Source organism: Anabrus simplex, chromosome 4, assembly GCF_040414725.1.
Source record: "Anabrus simplex isolate iqAnaSimp1 chromosome 4, ASM4041472v1, whole genome shotgun sequence".
Classification (NCBI taxonomy): Eukaryota; Metazoa; Arthropoda; class Insecta; order Orthoptera; family Tettigoniidae; genus Anabrus; species Anabrus simplex.
The window spans coordinates 379,783,406-379,803,562 of record NC_090268.1 but is presented as its reverse complement, the minus strand read 5'-3'; positions in this window follow the sequence as shown (position 1 = coordinate 379,803,562).

Here is a 20,157-nt window from a genome sequence, read left to right as displayed (position 1 = left end):
TCGTTTTAAACTGTACAGTTCCCCTTCCATCACACCACTTAATGACTTATGTCCATTCCAGCTTCATTTCCTTTATTATGTATCTTAAGTCTTCAGCCTGGAGGCTGGTTCGATCCTCAGATAGCACCACCAAAACTGTACGGCTCTTCTCTGTATGTTCACTGTACTGGCTCTCGGTCCAGAGGAGCCTGGGTTCGATTCCCGGAAAGTTTGTAGATTTTAGTATTTTAAATGATTAATTCCTTTGACTCCATGGATGTGCTTTTCCAAACATCTCTGCAACAAATACAACACACACGACACTATCTTCCACAACAATAACACAGAGTTTACCACCGCCTTATAATGACTGCACCAAGCACACGAAATTGTCATTACCACCAAAGGTTATGCGGTTATAGGGAAGATGGAAAAACCTTGGCGTACAATGCATGATGAGGAGTAAGGTAGTTTGTCATTGTTTTCCTGACTGTACCAGAATGTCCTAATAAAGCACTCCTTTCATAATTCTCAGACGCTCTAGTCGTGCCCTGAATATCAGTAATCAGCACTGTCCGTATCTCAGCAAATTTCAAGCTGTCACTGCCATAAACGAGACTTCAGTAGAAGCTAGCCGGGCTGAGGAACTGAGACTGGGGTGCTGGCCTTCTGAACCTAACATGGCAGGTTCGATATTTTATGGAAAACATTTTAAGAAAATCGCTGTGCTTCATTTTGTGAGAGAATCATTATTTTTTTTCATTGCGATGAAAAAAAAAATGGCGTATGGCTTTTAGTGCCGGGAGTGTCCGAAGAGATGCTCGGCTCGCCAGATGCAGGTCTTTTGATTTGACTCCCGTAGGCGACCTGCACGTCGTGATGAGGATGAAATGATGATGAAGACAACACATACACCCAGCCCCCGTGCCAGCGAAATTAACCACTGATAGTTAAAATTCCCAACCCTGCCGGGAATCGAACCCGAGACCCCTGTGACCAAAGGCCAGCACGCTAACCATTTAGCCATGGAGCCGGACATTGCGATTAAAATACGTGAAGTTTGATAACTACACACTTACTGTAATAATGGCTACAATTTTGAAACAGTTAATTATTGAAACATCAGAATAGATCTGTATTTCAACCGGACATCTGTATTATACCCATACCAAAATTCAACTCAATTGGTCTTGTAGTTTTCGTGTGATTGAGAAAGAGACAGGCAATATTATTTTAAGCTATATTTTGCAAATGTACACCTCAAAACAAGTTTTGCACCGCCTGGAGTTCTGGGTTTCTAGGTTGCTGATGACTCCAGGGAATGTATGGAATGTAAATACACACTTTATGTCGAGCATAACACGATTGATGTAAACGAAAAGCAACGACAGGCGCAAGAACACACTGTTCTTCGGCAACATGTATCCGCCTATCGAACATGGGAATCAGTTTCTGCCTCTCTGTATGGTATTTCTCAATTCCGCGCAGTGAAGCATGATCGGACCAGGCGTGGCATGCTATCCACAAGGGGCTGAGGCTGACCTGGTCGATCCTGTCCCACTCTTCGACAGCAGCCCTTCGGAGGTCAGCCAGAGTGAAAAGTGGATTCGTTCGGAATCGCAATGCTTGTTCCAGCATATCCCAAGCATGCTCGATGGGATTCATGTCCGGAGACACCACAGGCCAGTCCATCCGATGGATGTGCACGTTGCACATCATTCGGATGTTTGCTTGTCATGCAGCAACTCATAGAGTGAACAACCTTCACGAACACACAAAATACATGTGGTGCAAAACAGTAGTGGGTTCGAACTCCACTGTCGGCAACCCTGAAGATGGTTTTCCGTGGTTTCCCATTTTCACAGCAGGCAAATACTGGGGATGTACTTTAATTAAGGCCTCGGCCGTTTCGTTCCCACTCCTAGCCCTTTACTATCCTATCGTCGTCATAAGACCTATCTGTGTTGGTGCGACGTAAAACAAATTGTAAAAAGAAAGTAGAGTAGGACATGTCGTCACGGCGTCCCTTATGACGTCTACCATTACGGTCATCGCTGAGGACTTTTGAAATTTCTCCAGGCAGCATGACAGCTTGCATATTGTTGACGGAGAGGTGTTCTGCTAAGAATCACGGTTCTGTCTGGATACCGACGAACACAGGATTCTAGTCCGGAGACATTCTGGCATGTACAATGATCCATGCATCTTTATAGAGCGGTACACAGCCCCAACGACAGTCATGGTGGGGGTGCATTTCCAACACTTCTCGTTTCCCACTGGTCGTGATTGAAGAAACCCTGACGATATGTCGAAACGTCCAGAAAATTCTACAAATGTGTGTGCTTCCCTTGACTCAATTCAACAACCCAATTTTCCATCAGGATAATACCCGGGCCTACACAGCACGGGTATCTCCGACCTGCCTTCGTGAATTCAAGATAATTCACCAGTAAGGTCACTAGACCTGTCACCCTTTACGTTTGGTATTAAATCGGACGGCAACTTCGACCAGTGGTCTGTGGAGGATCAGTTGCAAAAAAGGTGACAGAACCTTTCCCAGGAAACCAACTGACGTTTGCCTGTTTCCATACAGGACTGTATCGCCACCTGTTTCTGCGCTATCGATGGCCGAACACCGTATTCAGTGCATCGTACAAGTCTTGTTACTCTGCCATAAATGCTCCGTGTGCTACAATAATTTTATGTTTTCTTTATATTACCAAGCCCTGTACCTGTTCTCACTTACGTGCCCGTGCAATGGTGCCTTCATGGGGTTCTATTTTCTTCTGTAAATGAGTGTAGTTGTAATACGTACGCGAGAAACAATGGGTGTTTAAATTGCATTAGTGTTAGAAAGCAGGAGAATATTTCTGACTTTAGAAGTGATTCTACTCAGAAAAATTAACTTATATCAGATGGTATTACTAAGCGAGGTTTGGGGAATCTTTTATTTAACGGCGCTCGTGACTCTTCTCTATCTTTTGTCGAGACTCTTAACCTCGGAAGGGAACTCTTCCATTTTATCCGATTTGTTTTAATAAGTGATGATTATTTAGTTGTACTTCGATTTAAAATAACAATCGGCACCGCTTTTGTCGTCCCTTCCATTGCTATATATTACAAGTTACGCTCGAGTGATAGGAATTTACGTGTCACTGAATCTGAAACAGGTCTCACGGATTTAAACATTCTTAGAAGCCAACGAACTGTGCTGGGATCAGATCTGGCAACCTCGAACTTACAAGATGAGTGTCTAACGAACTGCACTAGATTTATTCTCAGACCAGAGCTGAAATGTGACTGCTCATAAGATTCAAAAATCTATCCACTGCTTTTCGGATAATTGTGTTGACTAATAGGCATGTCAACACACGAATGAAATACACTGAACTCTGAATTTGCATTGCCTGTGGTTGGGGACATCTACCGGACAACGACTGAATTATCGTGAAGTCTCTTGAAGATACGAGTGCTCTCTATTAGACATGCTAGAAGGTAACTAGAATCGAGTTAGACAACGAATTTAATTCTAAGAATGCTGTCTCCCTTCGAAGAGAGCTGATAATAAGTAGTCATATTGTTCGCCCCTTTAAACGAAAAACACCACCAAACCCTCTGCTGGTTGGCAAAGCAATTCATTATGATTACACACTGACAGAGGCTCTGAAGTTTTCGGTAGATGTCCGTCCGAATCATATGTACAGGTCCTTGAGCCAGGATTTCCTTCTTTCCCCAGATCTTCCTTCTTCGATTTACCTTTCAGTGATTTATTAGAGGAGCTCTTAACGTTCGCTTCTCTTAATGTGTCCAGTGAACTGGCGCTTCCTTTCTTTGTTGGTAGTCGGAAAGTCCTTACTTATACTAATCCGTCTACGGAATCCCTCGTTAGTTTTCCCCCTTCCCAAAATATTCGCAGAAAGTAAACCTGTTAAGCTACAATTCTGCTTTCCAGTGTCCGGTTCCATGGCTAAATGGTTATCGTGCTGGCCTTTGGTCACAGGGGTCCTGGGTTCGATTCCCGGCAGGGTCGGGAATTTTAACCATAATTGGTTAATTTCGCTGGCACTGGGGCTGGGTGTATGTGTCGTCTTCATCATCATTTCATCCTCATCACGATGTGCAGGTCACCTACGGGTGTCAAATCGAAAGACCTGCACCTGGCGAGCCGAACATGTCCTCGGACACTCCCGGCACTAAAAGCCATACGCCATTTCATTTTTCTGCTTTCCAGTGATGTACTGAGAGTCAAGCTTTTTAAACCATAATGAAGGACTGGGAAAATGTTGCATTATATCATCCAATCTTGGAACTGAAAGTTGATTTTATACCAGTAATGAGGATCCCCATGCTTATGAACGCACTTCCGGCTGTTCAATCCTGGATAATATTTCTTTCTTCCAAGAATTAATCAATATTTCGTCCGCATGCATTACAGTAAGTGAATACTATCGATTGGCATAAGCAATACAGACTAGAAAGATGTAATTGCCCACAAGTTGTACCAAACCCCCTCATGGGTACATTCCATATGCCTTTTATTGTACGTTTCTTGTGCTTTGCCCACAACTTTCTTAAGGTGGAAGTAGTACGTTCTGAACACACACTCCTCAATTATCTCTTCATGATTGTTTCCCTTGTAACAGCTACGAATATACTTGCGAAATAGATCTACCATGCCAAATTTCAAGTACCTGGAATACCGAAGTGAAGTGCCTGTGGTTTGTTTATCGCCGGCATTTGAACTGTCTACCTAGACAAAGGATAAATCCCAGAAATTTTGTGTATTCAGTGTCAGCAATTTATGTAGACGTTCGTCCTAAGCTAATGGTGTTAGGATTCAACAGTAACTTGTAACAAGGGACCGAACATGGTCAAATTTGTCGAATTTGTAAAATGTGGTCAAACTATTTACGAAAATTATCCCTTTGTTCTTCTTAATCTGTCTACCCTCCAGGGTTGTTTTTCCCCCTCGGATTCAACAAGAGATCCCACCTCTACCGACTCAAGGGCAGTGTCCTGGGGCGTGACACATTGGGTCTGGGGATACAACTAGGGAGAATGACCAGTACCTCGCCCAGGCGGCCTCAACTGCTATGCTAAACAGGGGTCTTTTGAGGGATGGGAAATTTGGAAGGGATAGACAACGAAGAGGGAAGGAAGCAGCCGTGGCCTTAAGTTAGGTACCATCCCGGCATTTGCCTGGAGGACAAGTGGGAAACCACGGAAAACCACTTCCAGGATGGCTGAGGTGGGAATCGAGCCCACCTCTACTCATTTGACCTCCCAAGGCTGAGTGGACCCCGTTCCAGCCCTCGTACCACTTTTCAAATTTCGTGGCAGAGCCGGGAATCAAACCCGGGCCTCCAAGGGTGGCAGCTAATCACACTAACGACTACACCACAGAGGCGGACGAATTATCCCTTTACTGTATAAATTTCCGTTTGATGACGAAAATTTCAAGCTTTAATTTTCAACTTGCGTTCAATGTCTTAGACTAACCAACAATTCTTAAGTGGAGATAATACCTTAACACCTGTATGTGATGTGGTTTGCCATACTGGAATATATAGCCTATATGTACACGATTTTTTGCAATTTTCGCTCAGCTTTTAACATTCAAAGACCGATCATTACTGCCTACTGCCCATGGGTACGTATTGCAAGGCGGAAATATACTTGCACCACCGTAGGTCGGTAATGTCTTTGAGGTTGAACGGGGTACTACTGAAGCCTGTGGTAATGTGATGAGGAGGGCCCATGGAAAATAAATCGTGGTTGGCACGCGTGGGTGTTGACTGGATGGAAGGAGGAGCGTACCTTTGGTTGTAGGGCTGTTTTGTCGTCTGTTATGTAAAAAAAAAAAAAATACAAGGCATCACTGGTATATGTGTTTGAAGCTGTGCCGTAAAATTACGGTAACAGGCTAAAGCAGCCAGCTAGAAAATCGTACGATTCAAATGTGAATCGCTATGCATTGTAGAGTTATATCGAAGAGAAATGACGACAGATGAGGAACTGTCTCAATAGGTTTCCATGCCAACGTCAATCGGCGCAAAGTTTACCTTCGGGTGATAATTCAATAATATATTATTTGCAAGTGAACCCCAAAATAACTTCTGTGCTGTGTATCTTGAAATTTCAAGCCTCTTCCCATAATTACCAAAACCCAAATGCAATTGGCTCTTAAATACTAATTTCTTACATTCATGAGACGAATTTTTACAATACCAGTCTCTACCTCTACCACTGAACGTTCATTCTTCTCCCTCCGCAGACAGTGAGTGAAATATTTCGTCTTTATTCATCCCTGCAGGGATGAAACTCTATATTTATATTTTTATGAAATTGGAAAGGAGTTTATTATCAGAAAAGAAAATTCGTATACAGGCATTTGCAATGTATACCTAATTTAGAATAAAGTCACTGTTGTGCGTTACAGTAATTAAGTTGTGAATTATAATTTTTTATTGGTTCACAACGGACATGAAAACTTGTGCTGTTGCTGTTCAGTAAATTGAATAAACAGGCTATGAACAGAGTGTTTATGTTCGTTGCGAGGGATCCCACTTCTACCGCCTCAAGGGCAGTGTCCTGGAGCGTGAGACATTTGGTCGGGGATACAAATGGGGTGGAGGATCTGTACCTCACCCAGATGACCTCACCTGTTATGCTGATCAAGGGCCTTGTGGGAGATGGGAAGATTGGAAGGGATAGACAAGGAACAGGGAAGAAAGTAGCCGTGGCCTTGAGTTAGGTACTTGCCTGAAGGAGAAGTGGGTAACCATGAAAAACCACTTCGCGGATGGCTGAGGCGGGAATCGAACCCCCTCTACTCATCTGACTTCCCGAGGCGGAGTGGACCCGTTCCAGTCCTCGTGCCACTTTTCAAATGTCATGGCAGAGACGGGAATCGAACTCGGGGATAGCAGAAAATCACACTAACCACTACACTACAAAGGTGGACTTCAGGATTATTACTGATCGTAAAATCATACGCCTTCATTTTATCGTGCCATATTTTAAAGGCAGAAAACCCCGAATAAATTAGACATGTCGGTGCCTCTTCCCTGTAGACTATTGTTGTGAGCGTGTATATGTAGTCCTCTCACACCTTTCCTTAATATCTTGTATAAATTAAGTATTTCTCAGTCCAGGTAAACTAGCGCTGGAGAAGTTGGAAGTACATTTTTCCCTCTCCTCACAGTCATTTCACGGTGCTCCAGTTCCTCGACGTTCCAGTAAACGTACCTTTATTTCGTTAATGTAATGCGGAGGTAATTTGGACAAGTCTATTTTTAGTAGCATTGACTAGTAACCAGCCAGCGGAACAGGAAGCTCGCTCTCCGTCTACCTGTAGGCCATAGCTGTGTTAACCGGGAGTGAAGCTCCTTCTGCCAGACCAGAAACAATATTCTTTCGTAGAAGTGTGCTACTGCGAACATATCAGATGTATTCGAATAAATGGGGGAGCCTGATGAAGATAATGCTACGATACCTTTCTTTACCATATCAACCTCTGTAAAAAAACACGAATAGGTTCATGACACATACATACAACGCGATGGCCGAGAACAAAGGGGTTACATTTAAAAATCCAAGATTTTGGCAGTTTACAGGATTGACTCTCAAAAATACACTTGCTTCATATTTTGTTTGAAAATTGTTGTGAAAATAGTTCTTGCGTCATTTATTATTATCTGAAAAAGATTGTTTTTATTGTTGTTGTTGCTAGTGGCTTTACGTCGCACCGACACAGAGAGGTCTTATGGCGACGATGAGATAGGAAAGGCCTAGAAGTTGGAAGGAAGCGGCAGTGGCCTTAATTAAGGTACAGCCCCAGCATTTTCCAGGTGTGAAAATGGGAAGCCGCAGAAAACCATCTTTAGGACTGCCGACAGTGGGATTCGAACCCACTATCTCCCGGATGCAAGCTCACAGCCGCGCGCCTCTAACCGCACGGCCAAATAGCCCAGTATCTGAAAAAGAGTTAAAACTCAAAATGACCCCTTAAAATTAAGTAAAGCGACTAATATCAGAACACTGGAAACAATTAGAAATGCTTCCTGGCACGAATATATAAAAGGCTTTGTTGTAACACTTTCGGAGGTTGTAGAGGTTGAAATACGCTCTACATTGATGGTGAAATATGGGCTGTCTGGCCGGGGCAGTAATGGTGTGCTAGTTTCACCCGAAAGGACGTGGATTCGATTCCCGTCAGGAAGCCGACAAATTTAAGCAACGAGATTTCCACATGGCCCTAAGGTTCATTCAGCCTACATCAAAAATGAGTACCAGGTTAATTGCTGGGGACAAAGGTGGACGGGCGAAGAGCTAAACTCTCTACTACATCAAGTGCCGGGATTCGGACAGTGAAAGCCGTTACCTTCCATACCTCCAAGGGTCCTCATGGTCTATGTGGAGATGACGTAGCTTTGTTTTTTATTGATGGTAAAATCTCAAAAATACATTTGTTTGAATTGTAATCCTTTCATTCTCAGCCATCGATCTTCATTATAGGCTGTCACTAACATCCGTCGATCAGATTTTGCAAATCCAAAATTGTTGTCATATGAGTTTTGCCAGCGTTAATATTCTGGGATTGCCTTTAAAAGGCTTGTGTGTGCTATCGCGTACTTTTTCGTAGAACATTTCATACTTGAAATTCTTTACACATACAAGGTGTCTCAAACGTTTTGGTTCAAACTGAATCAAGTGATAGTGAGTCAATAACCGATTATACTAAGATAGGGAACCAATGGTCGGAAATTCATATTTATTATGTTATGGACATACCCAACATACACAACAACGTAACTCATAGAAATTGCTCAAAGTGACGACTGACAGTCTCAATGCATGTATTGCAACGGCGCAAGCAGTTCTGTTGTACTGTAGCAAAGATCCCGGCTGTCTGTTGTACACTGGAATAGGCAGCGGGTGATAAATAGCGTACATCCCTGGCCACCAAACAGACGTACTGTGCACATCTTAGCTCATAGCATGCGTGTCATGTGACGACCGCATGCATCGCACCGGCGCATTAACCTGTACCACACGCACACCATTATCCCTGGTGTTAGTTGTCCTTTGCCTCAAACAGCTCTTGATGTGTCCATATTGAGGTGTGTTACTATGCACAGTGCATGACGCGTAGTCAAGAATGGAACGTTACTCGTCTCGAGAGTTGGCAGACACGGATTTAATGTACGGTGGGGCAGGATGTACAGATAAGGCTTTCCCAACAGACGTAATCGTAATTGGAAGAAGTTTGTCTCCATGGATACCTACTTACTAGGGACGGGGTCGTTCACGCCAGAGAGAGCCGGCCAAGGTTCCCGCCAAAAACATGCCCGTACACCAAACTTTGAGGAGATGGTGTTGGATCGTGTGGCTGATCACCCAGCAATAAGCACCTGTCAGCTCACCCGCGAAACGCACACTTCGAACCATATGTCGGTTTGGACACCCCCGAGGGGGTGCCTAGTGTGGTGCCAGTACCGGTGCGCTATGCTGCGCTCCTCACCTGGCCTGTTGTAAAAAATAAAATATAAGAATAATAAGTTTAGATATGCTGATAATAATAATAATAATTGTTACCGTGGTTTGGTGGTTTAGCAGAGGTGAAAGAAGGTGCGGGGGTGAACGGGTCTCAAAATACGAAATTAAAGTTAAGGTAAAATTCAACAAGGTTATATTTTCTTTTCAAAATCAAGTAATAACAAGAATGGCAGGTACAGAGTAGCAAGGCAACAAAAGTACAATTACAGTATTTACAGGATTTGGGCTTCGAGCCCCGAACTCACAATCCTTGAGCAATTAGCCCAACTTTACCCCAAAAACAATATACAACAGAGGGGCAGAAAACCCTAATCATGCCCAGGAGCACTGGCTCCCAATTACACAGCAAAGCCTCCTAGAGGCACGCAGAAACAAATTTCAAAAGAGCGATCCGCTCTCAAAGTTTAAGCCTATCAAAGGCCACACCAAACTCCACCTTCAAGTTGTCCTCTAAGGACATAAACACAGGGGTAAAATACCCAACCTACTGAGGCCTATTAAGTCAAGAAACATGAAAATTACATGGCCTCAAAAATACCAACTTGAGAGGAGGCGTTCTTGCACTCCTAATACATTTTGTTTAAAACCTAATCTGGCACTAGGCCGCTAATGCAAGGGCTAATCCCATACTAAAGAGGTGACTTATAGAAGGAAACAATTTACATTACGTTAAGGAAGAAAAGGTTGTGAAAATAAGTTCACCTCAATGCGATATGAGTGGGAGCTCGAGAGGGTTAAGCACTCTCTATCCCAATTTGTAGTTTAAAAAGATAGAATAGATACCAAGTGTTTTTACATTTAAAGGGAAAGTTACATGGTAAGGCTTCGGACCTGCCCCGAGAGTTAAACTGCTGAGCTAGCAAGAAAAGAAGTAATTAAACGGCCATTACCTTGTGGATGAACTGCTGCCCGAAGAAAGAGGCGCTTCCCGCCCCCTGCTACGTACTTTACACACTGAAAGATGTTACTGAAGTGGCGCAGAGACCCTAAAATCAGCAGTTTATATACTCTCGCGGAAAGTTCGAGGCGTTTCAGGAATGAGAACACCCTCCCACAAGAATTTTATTGGTTAACCAAGAAAACCCCTACACAAAATGAAGAAGAAACACATTATTGGTGGAAAATTAATTCGAGAAATTCGGGATTGGCTAGATTCAAAACAAGGGGAAAGAAAGGGTTAATATTGCCAACTTAAACAATGACTGAAAGAAATTTAACAAAGAACAAACTTCTGAATTCAAATTTTCTCCAAAAACATAGTTCTTTCACTTCGCACTAGGGTGCACCATTGTAGTTCTTCAGTATCGTCCTCTAGAAGAGAATGTTCACACTTCTTACTACAGGAAAAACAAAAATACGTCGAAAACGACCCAGTTCAGAAACTTCAAAATTTCCAAGTAGTGACATCTTCTGAGAAACTTGAAAATTAACACAGTAGATAAAGTTCAGACTTCCTCCAGCAGAGGAGTTTCAACTGGCGCAAAGTTTGAATTAGCGGCGTGGGGGTGTACCGCCCGGTACAATAATAATAATAATAATAATAATAATAATAATAATAATAATAATAATAATAATAATAATAATAATAATAGTGAGATTATTACTGTATTGTGAGTACTGTTAATGTGAATATGGTTAGAACTCAACATTATTCTTGCGTGCCATGGCTGTTTTAGGAGGATTCTAAATTTTTAGGGCCAGCGGCAGGGGTCGTGCTCGGGTGGTCACCCATCCAAACTCTGACCATGCCCGATGTTACTTTACTGTATCGGGCCCTGTCGCTGGATTGTGTACTCGAATATATATATATATATATTCTCGCGTATCGGATGTTGTTAATGCGTGAATTTAGTCTCCTTAATAATTTAGGTGGATTTGAAAATAGCATTTGTAATTGCACCATTTTCGGTGTGCACCCGCCGCGGGGTCCGGTTTCTGGTGTTTCTGGTGTTGCATGAAGGGGTAATTTGCTGGCTAAGAAGGTACTTGGTTAGGAAGTTAGTTTGCAAGTGCTTGGTGGGGTAAAATGGGTTATGTTGTGTGTAGGGTCTCGGCTACTCAATCCACCGAGCAGGCCCCGCCGGAGGTCGAAATTTGGTGGAAGGTTAATTTTTTGAGAGGATTGGTTGAATTGGAGGATTTTGGGGTCAGGGAGTGGGGGGGGGATGGCCCGGGGGAAATGGCCCTTCGGAGGGTGGCACTGTACCCGGCGCCACGAACGCGACGCATCGGTCGCGACGCCAGGGACGCACACTTCGAAGGGTACAGTGTAATGAGTACTGGCGGAACAGGTATTACACCCCTATCATAAAGAACATGTGCAAGCTCTGCCACCAACGGATTTTGAGCCTTACGTTCACTTCCGTTAATGGATTATCCACCGCAGTGCAGAACTTTGTATAGTTTGTACTGTTCACTAATGAGGTTTCATTCACCCGTGGTGGTGTTTTCAAAAGTCGCAGCGGCCATGTCTGGACAATCCCCACGCCACCCAAATTGGTGCCACCAGCAACGATTCTCTGTCGGGCGGGTATTGTCGAAGATTACCTAATAGGACCGCATTTTCTGTCTCCTCATTTGATTGGTCCACGTAACCTGGTGTTCCTGAGAGATGTGCTGCCACAGTTCCTGGAGACTGTACCCCTTGTTGTCCGCGAAAGGATGTGGTTTCAACACAACAATCCACCAGTCCACTTCGATGTTCATGTCCACGAGAACGTACATAACAGGTAACCTCATAGTTGGATTGGAACGGGAGGTCCTGTCTCATGGCCAGGCCGATCGCAGGATTTCATGCCTCTGGATTCTTTCCTCTGGTGTTACGTCAAGTCGTTGGTGTACGAAACCCCTGTAAAACGGATGAAGACATGCTTTCTAGGGTCCAAAGTGCTTGTGTCCTGGTACAACAGACACCAGGGATCTTTGAGCGAGTGCGTCAGAACTGCTTGTGCTGTTGCCAAGCATGCATTGAGACCGGCAGTTGTCACTTTGAGCAATTACTATGGGCTACGTTGTTGTCATGCTGTGTATGCTGTGTTTGTCCATAACACAATAAATTTGCATTTCCGACCATTGGTTCTCTATATCAATATAATCGGTTGTGGACCCACTATCACCTGTTTCAATTTGACCCAAAAGGTTCGAGACTCTCTATATTATAAGCGGACAGTTAGATCTGAGGCTAATACATTCACCAATATGCATTATCATCTCCCTCCCTACGTATTTCGGATGATACAAGATCTAATTTAGGATCTTGGAGCGTCATTTCGTTCGATCAATGCATCTTCAGCGTGTAGCCTAACGATTTAAATGCACTGTAATTTTTAATGATGTCCTTCCAACGCTGATTTGGACACATAGGTGTTCGCAAGCCTTCAATTTCCAAGCGGTAGGTGATTTTGTCAACGGTGAGGGGTACCGCCCTCAAGATTCACAAAAAGCTTTGTGTCCATAGTTGGTTGCTAGGTACTTCTTCTTCTCAATTCTCAATCCTAAGATTGCTTGGCAGCAATTCGTCTTCTCCACTCTTCTCTGTAATCTGCTAATCTCTTCATTTCCACATATGAGCCTGTTCCTACGTCATCTCTTATCTGTCTTGAATATTGAACTCTAGGTCTTCCTCTTCCTCTTTTACCTTGAATCATTCCTTCCATGACATTAACTATGAAACCATTATGCCTATAAAGATGGCCAATTAATTGGTCTCTTCTCTTTCTTATTGTTGCTAAAAAGGATCCTTTTTCACCTATTCGTCTAAGAACTCCTTCAAAGGTGAGTTTTACTGTCCATGAGATCTTTTCCATCCTCCTCCAGCACCACATCCCAAATGCTTCCAGACGTTTCTTATCACCTGCACTAATAGTCCACGTTTCTGAACCATACAAGGCCACACTCCAGACAAAGCACTTAATAAATCTCTTCTTGGTCTCCACATTTAAATTCCTTGATGTAAGTAGTATCCTTTTCTTGTAAAAAGCAATCTTTGCTTGGGAAATTCTGCTCTTTATGTCGAGTGAACTTTTGCCATCTGGAGTGATTTTACTTCCTAAGTAGGTAAACACATTTACTTGCCTTAGTTGTATTCTGATGTCGACTGCAATATGCTGGCGGTTGCATATCATAATTTTGGTCTTTTTTGTATTAATTTTAATGTTATACTATAGGTACCATATTCTGCAACAAGGCGGACAAAGGGCCTGTAGTATTACCTGTTTGATCCAGACTGGCATTCGTTTGCCACAAAATTCACTACTGAATTCATGCCAACACTTCCAGGTCATATTAACTCTTCTTGCACGGAAGTGGCCACATTTTGTAAGTTTCGTCTATTGACTTAGATAGTTCAAGGCGTTGTAACAGCAGCCAACCATTTCGTTTCTTTTTAATGTCAAGGCGGAGTCCAAAACAGCTGAGGTAATGTGTCACGATTGGAAGCTAATATAATAACCATCATTATCACGGAAATAGATGCTTATTCATGAATGTTGTTCATCCTTTCAAAACATGGGGGTTTTTTTTGTTAGAAGAAAAAGGCCGGGCTGAGTGGCTCAGACGGTTGTGGCACTGGCCTTCTGATTCCAACTTGGCAGGTTCGGTCCTGGCTCAGTCTGGTGGTATTTGAAGGTGTTCAAATATGTCAGCCTTGTGTCGGTAGATTTACTGGCACGTAAAAGAACTCCTGCGGGACTAAATTCCAGCACTCGGCGTTTCTGGAAACCGTAGAAGTAGTTAGTGGGACGTAAAGTCAATAACATCATTATTAAACGAAAAAATGTCAAAGGAACCTCTGACATTGCCTGGTTAAAACGACGTTTTATATGTAGGTGGTAGGAAGAGAAAGAGTGAACAAGAAATGTATCTGTCTGCTAAAGAAGAAATATCTAACAAGTACGAGAAGTGGGCGTTCCATGAAACCCCTGGGACACAGTGGGCGCTTCCGAGAAGTTTCACATCTGCATTGTTAAGATTTGTTTCCAAGTACAACCTCCAGAGAACATGCCAGGAATATACATCTCTTTGAAAGGATAGAATTGTTAACAGATATAATTTAAAAAGAAGATGGCCCTCTTCATCTCACAGTTGTCCCTACATAGGCTACAAAAGTAACATTCAAAACATGGATAAGTACTATCTTCAGTGGAACAAAACCATTTCCCATCGGTTAGGCTTAAAATTTAACAATAGTTCCTTGAGAAAATGATTCTAATACTCACAACGAAATTCAAATTTAGTATATATAGTACTATTTATTTAGATAACATTTTATTTTTTTTAATCACGAGTGATTGTCATTCTACACATTGCTGATGTCGAGGATGTTCGAGCTCTTACCCACACTAAACACTACAGGTACGGGAAGCTGTGGAAATACATAAAAATCCTAACAATTTCAGCAGGGACACTGGATGTCTTTTAAGTAATATGTGGTTGCCAGCCATTAAGGATTTACGTGGGTAGTTCTCTTCTCTTTCCTTCGTATATTATTTCGTTTGGGTGTTTTTCAAATTCATACGTTCGTCATCACCAGAAGGTTCATTCCAAGCTATGTGTTAAGTGTCATACTTTCCTAACATGATTACACCGGTTATTCCGGTCCGGCTCCATGGCTAATTGGTTAGCGTGCTGGCCTTTGGTCACAAGGGGTCCCGGATTCGATTCCCGGCAAGGTCGGCAAGTTTAACCATAATTGGTTAACTCCGCTGGCACGGAGGCTGGGTGTATGTATCGTCTTCATCATTATTTCATCCTCATCACGACGAGCAGGTCGCCTACGGGAGTCAAATCAAAAGACCTGCACCTGCGAGCCGAAGTCCTCGGACACATCCTGGCACTAAAAGCCATACGCCATTTCATTTCATCGGTTATTCCCCCCTTTCACACCGTCTCACATCATTAATATCGCCTGGTTTTCTCCACGTACTTTCCTTCCATTCTTCAGCTCGATTCTATTCTATGATGGTGTCTTTCGTTGCAATTTATATTATTTTATTAGTTTCTATTTATTTCTTCTGCCACATTCGTACCTGATTCGTCTGATGTCTTCTCTGTTACTTCTCAAGGACACACGGGGTTATAGCTTAATGTTTTCGTTATCTCCCGCTTGAAGCGCTGTGCCAGCATACAGCGAGCCACCTGGTGACGAATGAGGGTACCACTACAGCTCTAACGGTAAAGCATTCTTAAATTCAAACCCTCATTATTGTAGAAGTCTTCCTCGTGAACAGTCTATAGCTTATTCTGAAGACGCGGAGCAAAGTTTCGGGAACATAAAGAGTTCCACCTTGTTTTCTTGACACGGCTTAAGCCCAAAGGCCCGTATCACATCAACACAATGTACTTACGTACAGAATAAAGGATTGGTGACATTGTTATCATAGTCATGGGACCTCCAGTTTCACTTGGAACCTCAGCCACAGAAAGCAAACATTTCAAAATTCCCACGTGAATTAAGCCGAGATTCGAACTGCATCCATCTTGATGAAAATCCAGAGACTGCCACTTGAACATCACGCCCCGCTGAATCTATGTACATGAATGTATGTTAATGATGATTATGATGATCATGGTGATGATTATTGTCTTAAGTGGCCTAACACTTTCGGTCATCGCCCCTTGTATGTATGTACTTATGCTCTAGGTTGGCTTCTTAGACTCTCTTGGAGAGGAAGTCTGAATGTGAAGTCGGCAGCCAAAGATATATGTGAGGTAGACGGTGAGCAGGTTGTTAATATTTAAAGAGCACCAAATTGCTTCAGACGACTCAGTGATGGAAATACTAGCTTTCAAGACAAACCTCGCTCAGAATGGCTTTAGTTACATGAAATGGGATTCTGTACGCTGTTCTCCAAGATTTGCCACATGCCAGAGCTCGCAGGTAATCGATTCTGGAAGTGTACTGTAACATGAGATGAGAAATACGTAACTTGTATTTCGTACTATGACGTAATTTCCTTCTTTCCTTACCGAAAATGACACTTTACCGTACTGTTCTATTAGAAATAGTCTCAGACTGGCTCAACTCCTTTACACAGTAATGTAGAAACGAATTGTCAGAGAGATTATTATGAATCTAAGAACACCTAACTTAACCTTGTTGAACTGCTCCTCCGCCAGATGGCAGTACTGTGGTTCCGTACCCATCTTCAGCAAAAATGGCGTCTCTACTTTCCCACTCAAGTAATCTGCCGCCATCACCATGCTTACAATCCATTTTCGACAGACAAATATCACATATGTTATATTTCCAGGACCGGATGACTAGGTTTGTGACTCTGGTAGCTTAGTGGACTTTTCACTCTTTCAAATAACATTAATGTTGATTTTTTATTGACATATAACCCCATATACAAGCCTCCGTGGCTCAGGCGGCAACGCGTCGCCTCTCACCGCTGGGTTGCGTGCTTCAAATCCCGGTCACTCCATGTGAGATTTGTGCTGGAAAAAGGGGAGGCGGGACAGGTTTTTCTTCGGGTACTCCGGTTTTCCCTGTCATCATTCCAGCAACACACTCCACTATCACTTCATCTGTCAGTCATTAATCATTGCCCCAGAGGAGTGCGACTGTCTTCGGCAGCCGGCACAATTCCTATCCTCGCCGCAAGATGGGGCTGCATTCATTCCATCCCTGACCCGGTCACTGACTGGAGAAAAGGTTGTAGGTTTTCATTTTCAACTCCATGTACAAAAAAAAATCTATCATAGCAACATACATCAAAATAAAGAAAAAGTCACTTCATAAGGTAAACAGGGATTATTTGCATGACATCGTCTCAAAATATTATTTACGATGTCCGGCTTCATGGCTAAATGGTTAGCGTCCCGGCCTTTTGTCACAGGAGTCCCGGGTTATTCCCGACAGGATCGGGAATTTTAACCATAATTGGTTAATTTCGCTGGCACGGGAGCTGGGTGTATATGTCGTCTTCATCATGATCTCATTCTCATCACGACGCGAAGGTCGCCTACGGGCGTCAAATTAAAAGACCTGCATCTAGCGAGCCGAACTTGTCATCGGACACTCCCAGCACTAAAAGCCATACGCCACTTCATTATTTATAATTTAATTTTGAATTTGTATCTATGTTCATTCCTCAGCCCGAAGGCTAGTTGGATCCTCAACAGCTCCACCAGTAGCTGCCATAGATGGCATAGGCATCACTGAAGAGGCGTATTAGACAAATAAAGAGTGAGGTAGTTTCCCGTTGATTTTCTCACTGAGCCAGAAGTTGCTATTGCGTATCAGTCAGCCAATCCCATTGAAATTCATGCACCAACCGACCCTATGAGCGACATTTTCTCACCATTGCAGGGACTGGCTGCAAAATAATGGTATTACTAGCGTCACCCATACCTCGATCACTTTCATATTGTCAAAGCCAAGGATAAGACTGATACAGATCAATGAAAAAATTTCAACAGCCCATGCCAGAAAACACAGAGCACTGTAAACACTAGGTTTCGCCGGCAAATTTAATTTCAAAGAAGTAAATTCACCATTACATGAAACAAAATATTGTACATAATAGTCACTAAAGGACTGCAGAGACATAATTTTTGCTGTAGATGGGTATGGAACCACAGTGCTGCAATTGGTGACTCGTTCCGAAATTCCGCCCTCGTCGCTCACTCGTAACGTAAACGATCACTTTCCTTGCAGTTGCGTAAATAACTATTAGGTAATCCTGATCAAAACGAGTAACACCGATTCTCTCCCAACAATAGATTCTAATTCCCTCTATAGCCTATAGCAATTATTTTTTAACCAGGCACACAATTTTTCGACATATTATGTTCCACAAACCTCGGACTGTCAATAAACTTGCTGTGTTTACAACGTATGTATTTGTTACCTTTCCTTGCCAGTCATGCCCATTACTTAAAACTAAAATCATAATTAAAATATGTTAAATTTGTATAAATGTCCTTCACTTTTTTGTTTCTGCTGCATAAAAATATTGGGAAGGGCTTTGTACGAAATCACATTGCAGTACTGTGCAATAGTGATCACTTGTTAATGTAATTCTTCCGTTTTATATGTTTGTCAGGACGTATTTCTAGTCGGAACCGGACTGATAACTGTGTAATCTGTCCTGTTTTGGTGTCAGCCTGCCCTCTATATAAAACATCTAAAATATGAAAGAAATTAGAGTGTGAATTAGAAGCAACTGTCAAATCGGTAGCTAAATTATTCACATATGTTCGCGTTCGTACAACATTGTCATTATTTCAACCAACACAAAACGGAGGCCAGATACTATGTGACCAAATCAATTTGTCTCTTTGTTATCGTTTCACATTTTCATTCAGCAGGATATAATAGAATTCTGCCAGGAAAAATGGCACTTTATGAGAGAAAATCGATGTGTTTAAATCATTTTTGTATTGCTGAAAAAACCTAGCATAGGGAATAAAATATTTCCACAGTAACCCCTGTCGGTCGTAAGGAATAACTAAAAGAGGCTACCTCCAGGGGCTGTGAACTTGGGAGAATGAGGCGATGACCACGAGTCTTAAGACCAAGTCTAGCATTATTTGTACCTAGGCCTACTCGTGCCAGGGTTTTCACTTTCATTCCCGCTTTGGATGAAGTCGGTAGAATACATCCATGGTATTCTCAACCAGTCGTAAATGACAACTAAAACGGGACCTAAAGACTTTCATATTGGGAGCGTTGTTGGGCTACTTCGGGTCCTACAGCTGAGTTCGGTATTGCTTCCACTTGCTTATGACAGGCTCCTCACCTTCATCTTTCCTATCCGACCTCTATAAGTCAACTTTGCGTGGCCCTTGTCTTCCTTTGGCCGATACCTTGTTGTACTCACAAAGACGCACACACGAGATGCTGTCAATTGTGTAAACTGTTCTTTTTTTACTAATTATATGCACATTATACACACACATCATCGAAGCGCCATTTCGAACAAAAAAAAAAATTTAAAATAAGGAAAAGAAGACTGCTACATTAGCACGTCAACAAAATCACAACATGAATTCACCCATTCGACTAACGACTTCCACTACAAGTCTTGCTAACAACTCAACTTCAACACCCAAGACTGCCTCTTTATATACATTGTCTGGCCTGGCTTCTAGGAAAGTATAACATATGTTTTCTCGTAATTTCTAGAATCTCCAATAACGTATTTTAAAATGGTTTGAATGTTCTGTAACTCTCTAGTGACAAAGATACATTGTTCTGGACAATTACCGTGTATTGCACAACATTACATTTGATTTATACATCATATTTACAGGTAATAATACATTATGTACTATTAATAATTACGTGTTCTTACATTAAATAAACTCTTACTAACATACATACAGCAGACGTGTCGTGACATAACCTCACATGTTTTGTTACACAAGACACAAATAATAAATTATACGACCACGATAATAATAATAATAATAATAATAATAATAATAATAATAATAATAATAATAATAATAATAATAATAATAATAATAATAACACCTACTAATCGAGCTCGATATTTCACTATTTACCCATGGGTTTAGAGAATTGTTTCCAAGTCATACTAGTCCATTTCACTCGCATCAACCTTCATTTTCGAATTGTCAGACCCTTTCCATTTTTTCTTTATGATTAGTTTT